This window comes from Saccostrea cucullata, unplaced genomic scaffold (assembly GCF_032062105.1).
Source record: "Saccostrea cucullata isolate Sc308-1 unplaced genomic scaffold, CSIRO_AGI_Scuc_v1 ctg13180, whole genome shotgun sequence".
NCBI lineage: Eukaryota > Metazoa > Mollusca > Bivalvia > Ostreida > Ostreidae > Saccostrea > Saccostrea cuccullata.
In genome coordinates, this window is record NW_026920829.1 from 7485 (window position 1) to 17626 (window position 10142).

Below are 10142 nucleotides of genomic sequence, written 5' to 3' on the forward strand. Positions count from 1 at the left end.
TTCATTTTGGAAATTTAATTACAGCCAAACCCCCTCTTCCCGAAATTGATACAGGTTAATAACTTCGCCTTTGATACAGTGAGGTCGCCAATTCCGGGTCACGTCAGGGTGTTTCGTTGACATTTTGAAAATCTGTTCGATCAATTTATATTTTATTCAATATATGTATTGAAAGAACAAATAGTGAGTCATCCTAACACCTTTTCGTTTTTAAAGTAGCTACACGGGAACAATATTGGCAAGGGTATTTCAGCAAGGCCTAGCTTCCCCAGTTACGAATCATATTCTCCATTTCCGGGTCATGTGTATTCACGGTCGTGTAATATTCATGGAATGTTTCGGAACACGATTTTTATGATGTTCAAACATAAATCAATTCATGCAGCTTGGAAAAAAATCAGAGAAATATGTTTAAATTATTTTTAAAACAATTACAACAAAACAAATTGGAGTATGCAGAATGTAAAAAATGTATTAGGATTAAAAATAATACAATTTAATTCATTTATTTAAAAAATGCATTTGAAGGGTTAACTCGATTTTAATTTTTTGAAAAAATGTTTTCCACTCATAATACTTTTAATAATCAAGGTAAATACATAGTTGTCGATTGGTTTTGTACATAGAATTTTGAGATGTTTATGCCACGAGATTTCGTGACCCGCAATTGGAGAAATTACTACAGTTTGATTTAATTATCATTATAATTTTATTTGAGCAGTGATCATTATGATTGATTTCTGAGTTAAAACTAAATGCATTTGCCATACTTTCGAGCTCTTATTATTTATCTAGAACTTTTATATCAGCCTTTCTGCAGCGAACAAAAACGAAAGTAGCCCGTCACCGCAGCAGAAAAATCCAAGTCTTTAATGCGTGCGTTTCAGAATTTCGATTGTCGGATGATCTCTTAAAGTCGATATTCAATTTTTTTTAATTAATTACATGCAGAAAGACCAGTTCTTCACGACCAGCGTATTCATTAAGTTTTTTGCGCTTCTATTTTAACATTAGGCATAAAATACACGCGAGTGACCCGGAATAGGAGACGACCCGGAATTGGCGACTCCACTGTAATAAATCTCATGATTCGATAAATACATGTACTGATTCTACTGACAAATACTAATAATTAGGTTTGAGACAGAATAAAATTTAAAAATTTTAATAAGAAATGTATATGCAAGCAAAAATAATGAAAACAAAATGCAAACGGTTTACATATGAACACATTTTGAGTCAAGAAATAAATTTTAAACGTTTACTACTATGGTACATGTAAGATAATCCTCTCTGTATTTATTAATTTTTTGTCAATTCAATTGATTCATAATTGTTCAGTTATAGAAAAAAGTTCTTTACTATCTGCAGATTAAATGTGATGTACCGTTTTAAAAGTACGCAGAGAGAGAGAGAGAGAGAGAGAGAGAGAGAGAGAGAGAGAGAGAGAGAGAGAGAGAGAGAGAGAGAGAGAGAGAGGGGGGAGGGGTTTGGAAAAATGACTACAAAGATATTCTTACAAAAATTCTCTGCTTGTGTGGTCTCTGTCTTTAAAATTTAGTTACAGCTACCCATGAGTAGACGTAAAATTTTGGCCTAAATTTAGTCAGGCGTAACGATACGCTCTTTAATGAAATGCAAATATTCGTGCTAGTCCCGACTTTACGCCGGCGTAGCGCTACGACTGGGCGTACGACCTTTGATGAAAGGGGCCCCTGGGTATTAACTACAGATGATTCTTTTTAAAATTAAAGTTTAATTTAATTTTCGCTAGTAAAATTTAATCATATTTAAATTAATGATTTTAAAAAAATGAAAAAAAATTTTTGAATATTCCTTTTCTGGTCATTCACTAGTTCGTCTAATTAAAACGAAGCAAAAATCATTTTGTTTTCATCTTGAATCATTTAAAGCCATATATGGCGTATGTACAATGAAAATTATTAGACTAAAATTATAAGAACTTATTATTTGTATCATTACTTTATATAAACATGATAAAGATAGAAATTTTCCGTAAATTACAAAATCTAAGTCAATTGCGTTATATAGATATCAAAATTTAATTTGGATTCTCGGAATTGTCTCCGACTTGGAAGAAAAGACAAAAGATTTAAAAATAACATATTACAGAGAGGATAAAATCGTATTATTAGATAAAAAGAGGTGTTCTCCGTGCTCCGAATTGTATGAAAAGCTTTACTTTAAATGTATTAGCTATATTTCTTTACTTAATTTTGTATTTTTCAAAGATATATTTTTTGATCAGTTACGCCATATATGGCTTTAAAAAAACGCTACATAATTGCATGACACTCATCATTGAGCTGATTGAGTGAATGTATATAATTTAAGGAGGCTGGGGGGTCAACAATTTAACCACAAATTAACCACCAGATTTAACTAATTTTTTTAGATATGATATCTTAAGCTGTCAACTATCATTTGGCAAAAAAATATATTAAAAATTTTAGTTTTAAAATTTTATCATTTTCTATATCTTTATATGGAGCTCTTCTTTTAAAGGACATAGAAATAGTCTAAAAATGGCTGCCACCCCCCATCCTCGTTAATAATGAGATATCTGTGAGGCATATATGTACATGCAAATATTGCTATATTAAACAAAGGAAAGGGGGAATTCAAATTAGGAAATAAAAGATCGTTTTTAAGTAAATCAGTCTTGAAGTACTGCAAAATGGATGCAGTTGTGGAGATTTATGGATAATATGAGCATGCTGTCTGGGATATTTCCATATTAGGGAATTTAATAGAAAAAAAGAGTGAAAATACCGGTGGTGCTTTTCATGTATTACATGTGTATTTTAAAATTCCTAAAAGCCCAAGGGGATTCCTCAGTGCAGAAAACCACTAGCCCCATCCTCAAAAATGGAAGCCCCGGGTGTAGCGCGATTCTAATTACACACCCATCATGTGAAATAGTTATAGTAGCCCTATATCAATTTCAGCATTGTGTTAAATTAATTAAAACAAATGACAAAAACAATAATTTAAAAAATAATCAAAATAAAGCAGACACTCAGTCAAAATCAAAGACAGAAAGAAGCACTGTTTTGACTGAAAGTTTTTCAGTAATACAATGAATCTCTTAAGTTACATATCAAATGAGATAAACTTACATACAATTATTTAGTTGTTGTCAATTATCCCATTTATCATCATCTCAGCTCACTTTGCGATTGTAATACTGTCTACATGAACCGATAATTTACAGCTGATTTATGAACACACGATTGTTAAAATTTTCATTCCCCTTTCCAATATACATTGTCAGAACATACTTAGTTGGTTATGATATAAAATTAAATAATAAACACTTTCGATTTATTAAAGATTATCTAACAATATACGATCATTTACTAAATACTTTTCGCCCTCAAGAGAGTTAAAAAGACAGAGAAAATTCAAAATACAAACAAGTGCAACTTAGGATTAATTTTTCCGATCTATCTATTTTAATTTTGTGCACAATTGTTTTCAAAATTACATTAAAATCTATTTTCCTTAAACAAGAACCCAGCAATGGATAAATATTAATCGAATAAACTTACCTTTTCTCTTGTCAATCAGAAAATCTTGTTGACATTAAGTGTTTCTTAGTCGCCATATTTTTTTCCATGAAAACAAACGTTGTTATGATCAGGATCAACGGAAGTTGATTTTCGGAACTCTCGAGAATTTAGAGTTCCGAATGTAAAACTGAAACAACAAAACACGATGCGTCCGTGAAAGCAACTTTTTTGGACAAATCGTCGTGTCCAAGTTTTGTTGGGTACTAACCTGCAAATACCCAATTAGGGTGTTTTAAGCATATTCAGCGACACTTCTTATTGGGTATACCCAATAAGCAAAAAGTACCCAATAAGTACAATCTTGGCATGAAAAATACCCAATAAATGCACTCTCGTAAACACGGACAGACGGACGGACGCCGGACGCATTACTATCGCATAAGCTCTTCTGGTCTCTGACCAGTAGAGCTAATAAGGGAAGACGACAGTCGAAGGTGAGAAAAGTCCGGGTAGGTACATCAGGTGTTTGGTCACGATAATTAGTGTATAACCAGAAGTCTCTGTCGAGACTGAAGCTCAACTGGTTTGAACTTATAGCAAAGGAAGAGAAAAGTACTTAAGCAGCTGGGATTTGAAACTTTACAACAGCAATAAATAGAATAATGATCGTTGATAAAGTCTCTTTATGTTCTTAGTGTAGTCTACTTGTGTGCCAAGTTACATTGAAATCAGACCAAAACTGTAGGAGGAGTAGCATTTTGAAACAATTTTACAGATATTTCTATTTTTAGTAACCACGGCAACACCGTTCATCGAAATCAAAAACCGATAAACAGATTTATGTATTTTAGTGTAGTCTACTTGTGTGCCAAGTTATATTGAAATCAGACCAAAACTGTAGGAGGAGTAGCATTTTGAAACAATTTTACAGATATTTCTATTTTTAGTAACCATGGCAACACCGTTCATCGAAATCAAAAACCGATACACAGATTTATGTATTTTAGTGTATTCTACTTGTGTGCCAAGGTATACTGAAATCAGACCAAAACTGTAGGAGGAGTAGCATTTTGAAAGAATTTCACAGAAATTTCTATTTTTAGTAACCACGGCAACACCGTTCATCGAAATCAAAAACCGATACACAGAATTGTGTATCTTAGTGTATTCTACTTGTGTGCCAAGTTATACTGAAATCAGACCAAAACTGTAGGAGGAGTAGCATTTTGAAACAATTTTACAGATATTTCTATTTTTAGTAACCACGGCAACACCGTTCATCGAAATCAAAAACCGATAAACAGATTTATGTATTTTAGTGTAGTCTACTTGTGTGCCAAGTTATATTGAAATCAGATCAAAACTGTAGGAGGAGTAGCATTTTGAAACAATTTCACAGATATTTCTATTTTTAGTAACCACGGCAACACCGTTCATCGAAATCAAAAACCGATACACAGATTTATGTATTTTAGTGTATTCTACTTGTGTGCCAAGTTATACTGAAATCAGACCAAAACTGTAGGAGGAGTAGCATTTTGAAAGAATTTCACAGAAATTTCTATTTTTAGTAACCACGGCAACACCGTTCATCGAAATCAAAAACCGATACACAGAATTGTGTATCTTAGTGTATTCTACTTGTGTGCCAAGATATACTGAAATCAGACCAAAACTGTAGGAGGAGTAGCATTTTGAAACAATTTCACAGAAATTTCTATTTTTAGTAACCACGGCAACGCCGTTCAACGAAATCAAAAACCGATACACAGAATTATGTATCTTAGTGTAGTCTACTTGTGTGCCAAGTTATACTGAAATCAGACCAAAACATTGTTTACAGACAGACGGACAGACAGACAGACAGACGGACAGACGGACGGACGCTGGACGCATTACTATCGCATAAGCTCTTCTGGTCTCTGACCAGTAGAGCTAAAAACTGCCACAGGCGATAACGGTCATTTAAAGGCATAGGAAACCCTAATTACTGTATGTACAAGTGCAATGAACATTTTACGTTTTAAAACCGATGTTTTAATGCATTGATAATTAAGCTTAGAAATATTTAAAAATATACATCCGAGTAACCCGAGTACCGATTTTAGTATTCGATACTCAGTCGTTCGATCGAGTACCCGGTTAACCGGGTACTCGTTGACATCCCTAGTAAATATTCTTTGTATAGAGAGCTCTGCTTCAATGTAAAGCACAGCCCTTTGGTTTACTTGAAAATCGTGTTAACCTACCCTTTTAGCTGCAGGCCAATAATCCTCAACTTTTCGACCAGTGGCGTCCACTTTATTGTCTGGCTTGATGCCCTACAATTTAATCATTAAATTTTAAATAAGTATAAGACATTTTAAAATTTTCAGTTTATCATGATCAATGAAGTGTTCACCAGAACATAAAAAATGGAATTTCCACAATCATATAACGTTTAAACTGTGAATGAACTAATATTATAAATTCATCCTACATATCACCGAGTTTTCACCTTATTTATTAAAATAGTTCAATAGTGATTATTAGTGAGATTTTCTCTCAGAATCAACACTAACCCTCATAATACAGACAGACTCCATGACGAGTTTGACACCATTAGGGGGGTTAGCCATGGCCTTGACTACTTACCCTCATAATACAGACAGACTCCATGACGAGTTTGACTCCTTTAGGGGGGTCAGCCATCGCCTTGACTACTTACCCTCATAATACAGACAGACTCCATGACGAGTTTGACACCATTAGGGGGGTCAGCCATGGCCTTGACTACTTACCCTCATGATGCAGACAGACTCCATGATGAGTTTGACACCGTTAGGGGGGTTAGCCATGGCCTTGACTACTTACCCTCATAATACAGACAGACTCCATGACGAGTTTGACACCATTAGGGGGGTCAGCCATGGCCTTGACTACTTACCCTCATAATACAGACAGACTCCATGACGAGTTTGACACCATTAGGGGGGTCAGCCATCGCCTTGACTACTTACCCTCATAATACAGACAGACTCCATGACGAGTTTGACACCATTAGGGGGGTTAGCCATGGCCTTGACTACTTACCCTCATAATACAGACAGACTCCATGACGAGTTTGACTCCTTTAGGGGGGTTAGCCATCGCCTTGACTACTTACCCTCATAATACAGACAGACTCCATGACGAGTTTGACACCGTTAGGGGGGTTAGCCATGGCCTTGACTACTTACCCTCATGATGCAGACAGACTCCATGACGAGTTTGACACCGTTAGGGGGTTAGCCATGGCCTTGACTAGAGAAATGTCGTTCTGTTTCAGTGTGTCCAGGGCGGAGATAGCAGCATTCAGGGCAGGCATCGCTATTGCCAGTTTGGCTTCACATTCATCCTAGAGAAAGAAAACAATTACGTTAACTTCAATTCTATTCCATCTTTGGTCTCATGTCCCTTAAAATATCCCCAAAAGGCAATTTATGTCATATTCTGCCTTTCAAAGTATGTTGAACTTATTCATATTTACATTACATTATGATTTCTTTGATAATATCATCCAATTTTACAACTATGATGAATGACAAGATGGTTGTTGAACCTTCATCATTTCTAACTTGTAGCATTTTTGATTCCTAGTGACCTTGACCTACCTTGATGGCCTTGGCCTCCATGGCTGCGTTATTGGCCACCACTTCATCGGCCTCTACCACCTTTTTGACAGCCTCGACCTCCACGCTCTCTTTGCTGATGAACTCTATCAGCTCCGCGGTCTCTTTACTCGTTTGCACCAGTTTGGGCCGAAGTTCCACCAACTCCTGTTGCATGATACTGACCTAAATAAAGTCCATCAGAAAAATAAGTAAACAAGAGGCCCATGGGCCACATCATCCACCTGAGAAGCTTTGACCATTCTGTTCTTTACTAGATTTCCCCCTTGTAATACATACTGTGACCCCACCCTACCCCACTGATCAAAATTTAGACAATTTGAAATCTACACTACCCCAGGATGCTTCCACATAAGTTTCAGCTTTTCAAAGATTGTCCAATATATTTCTATGTAAAACTTTGATTCCCCATTGTGGCCCCGCCCTAACCCCTGGGGGTTATGATTTGTACAATTTAGAATCTACACTACCCCAGGATGCTTCCACATAAGTTTCAGCTTTTCAAAGATTGTCCAATATATTTCTATGTAAAACTTTGATTCCCCATTGTGGCCCCGCCCTAACACCCCCCCCCTCGGGTCATGATTTGAACAATTTAGAATCTACCCCAGGATGCTTCCACATAAGCTTCAGCTTTTCTGGCCCAGTGGTAATTAAGAAGAAGATTTTTCCTATATATTTCTATATAAAACTTGGATTCCCCATTGTGGCCCCGCCCAACCCCCGGGTGTCATGATTTGTATAATTTAGAATCTACACTACCCCAGGATGCTTCCACATAAGTTTCAGCTTTTCTGGCCCAGTGGTTCTTGAGAAGAAGATTTTTAAAGTTTTTTCCTATATATTTCTATGTAAAACTTGGATTTCCCATTGTGGCCCCGCCCAACCCCCGGGGGTCATGATTTGTACAATTTAGAATCTACACTACCCCAGGATGCTTCCACATAAGTTTCAGCTTTTCTGGCCCAGTGGTTCTTGAGAAGAAGATTTTTAAAGATTTTTCCTATATATTTCTATGTAAAACTTTGACTCCCCATTGTGGCCCCGCCCAATCCCTGGGGGTCATGATTTGAACAATTTAGAATCTACACTACCCTAAGATGCTTCCACATAAGTTTCAGCTTTTCTGGCCCAGTGGTTCTTGAGAAGAAGATTTTTAAAGTTTTTTCCTATATATTTCTATGTAAAACTTGGATTCCCCATTGTGGCCCCGCCCTACCCCTGGGGGTCATGATTTGAACAATTTAGAATCTACACTACCCCAGGATGCTTCCACATAAGTTTCAGCTTTTCTGGCCCAGTGGTTCTTGAGAAGAAGATTTTTAAAGATTTTTCCTATATATTTCTATGTAAAACTTTGACTCCCCATTGTGGCCCCGCCCAATCCCTGGGGGTCATGATTTGAACAATTTAGAATCTACACTACCCTAGGATGCTTCCACATAAGTTTCAGCTTTCTTGGCCCAGTGGTTCTTGAGAAGAAGATTTTTTAATGAACCCACCCTATTTTTGTCTTTTCTTGATTATCTCCCCTTGTTAAGGGATTTGGCCCTTCATTTTAACAATTTAAATTCCCCTTCACCCAAGGATGCTTTGTACCAAGTTTGGTCAAAGTTGGCCCAGTGGTTCTTGAGAAGAAGTCGAAAATGTGAAAAGTTTACGGACGGACAGACGGACGGACGGATGGACGGACGACGGACACAATGTGATCAGAAAAGCTCACTTGAGCCTTCGGCTCAGGTGAGCTAAAAAGGTCAGTAAAAAAACATTTATAAGGCAAAATCTATCATTCTGTCCAAGAGACCTTAAAAACAAGAGGCCCATGGGCCACATCGCTCACCTGAGAAGCTTTGACCATTCTGTTCTTTACCAGATTTCACCCTTGTTATGCATAATGCATCCCCACCCTACCCCACTGATCATAATTTAGACATTTTGAAATCTACACTACCCCATGATCCTTCCATGGGCACATATGTTTCAGCTTTTTTGGCCCAGTGGTTCCTGAGAAGAAGATTTTCAAAGATTTTTCCTATATATTTCTATGTAAAACTTTGATTCCCTATAATGGCCCCGCCCTTGCCCTGGGGGTCATGGTTCCTATAATTTAGAATTTACACTACCCCAGAATGCTTCCACATAAGTTTCACTTTTTCTGGCCCAGTGGTTCTTGAGAAGAAAATTTTCAAAGATTTTTCCTATATATTTCTATATAAAACTTTGATTCCCCATTGTGGCCCCGCCTTTCCCCCGGGTGTCATTATTTGAACAATTTAGAATCTACATTATACCAGGATGCTTCCACATAAGTTTAAGCTTTTCTGGCCCAGTGGTTCTTGAGAAGAAGATTTTCAAAGATTTTTCCTATATATTTCTATGTAAAACTTTGATACCCCATTGTGGCCCCGCCCTTCCCCTGGGGGTCATGATGTGAACAATTTAGAATGTACACTATACCAGGATGCTTCCACATAAGTTTCAGCTTTTCTGGCCCAGTGGTTCTTGAGAAGAAGATTTTCAAAGATTTTTCCTATATATTTCTATATAAAACTTTGATTCCCCATTGTGGCCCCATCCATCCCCCGGGGGTCATTATTTGAAAAATTTAGAATCTACATTATACCAGGATGCTTCCACATAAGTTTCAGCTTTTCTGGCCCAGTGGTTCTTGAGAAGAAGATTTTCAAAGATTTTTCCTATATATTTCTATGTAAAACTTTGATTCCCCATTGTGGCCCCGCCCTTCCCCCGGGGGTCATGATTTGAACAATTTAGAATCTACACTATACCAGGATGCTTCCATTTAAGTTTCAGCTTTTCTGGCCCTGTGGTTCTTGAGAAGAAGATTTTCAAAGATTTTTCCTATATATTGCTATATAAAACTTTGATTCCCCATTGTGGCCCCGCCCTTCCCCTGGGGGTCATGATTTGAACAATTTAGAATCTCACACTACCCCAG

General features: G+C 36.8%; 1 long non-coding RNA gene across 1 annotated transcript; it reads right to left on the reverse strand.

The window, feature by feature from the left end:
• Window positions 1-5782: 5782 nt before the first annotated feature.
• LOC134258454 (uncharacterized) lies at window positions 5783-7335 on the reverse strand. Its single transcript, XR_009990160.1, has 3 exons — window positions 7166-7335; window positions 6752-6909; window positions 5783-5854 (listed from the first exon to the last, which is right to left on the reverse strand). It is a non-coding gene; the product is annotated as an uncharacterized LOC134258454 (long non-coding RNA).
• Window positions 7336-10142: the final 2807 nt, after the last annotated feature.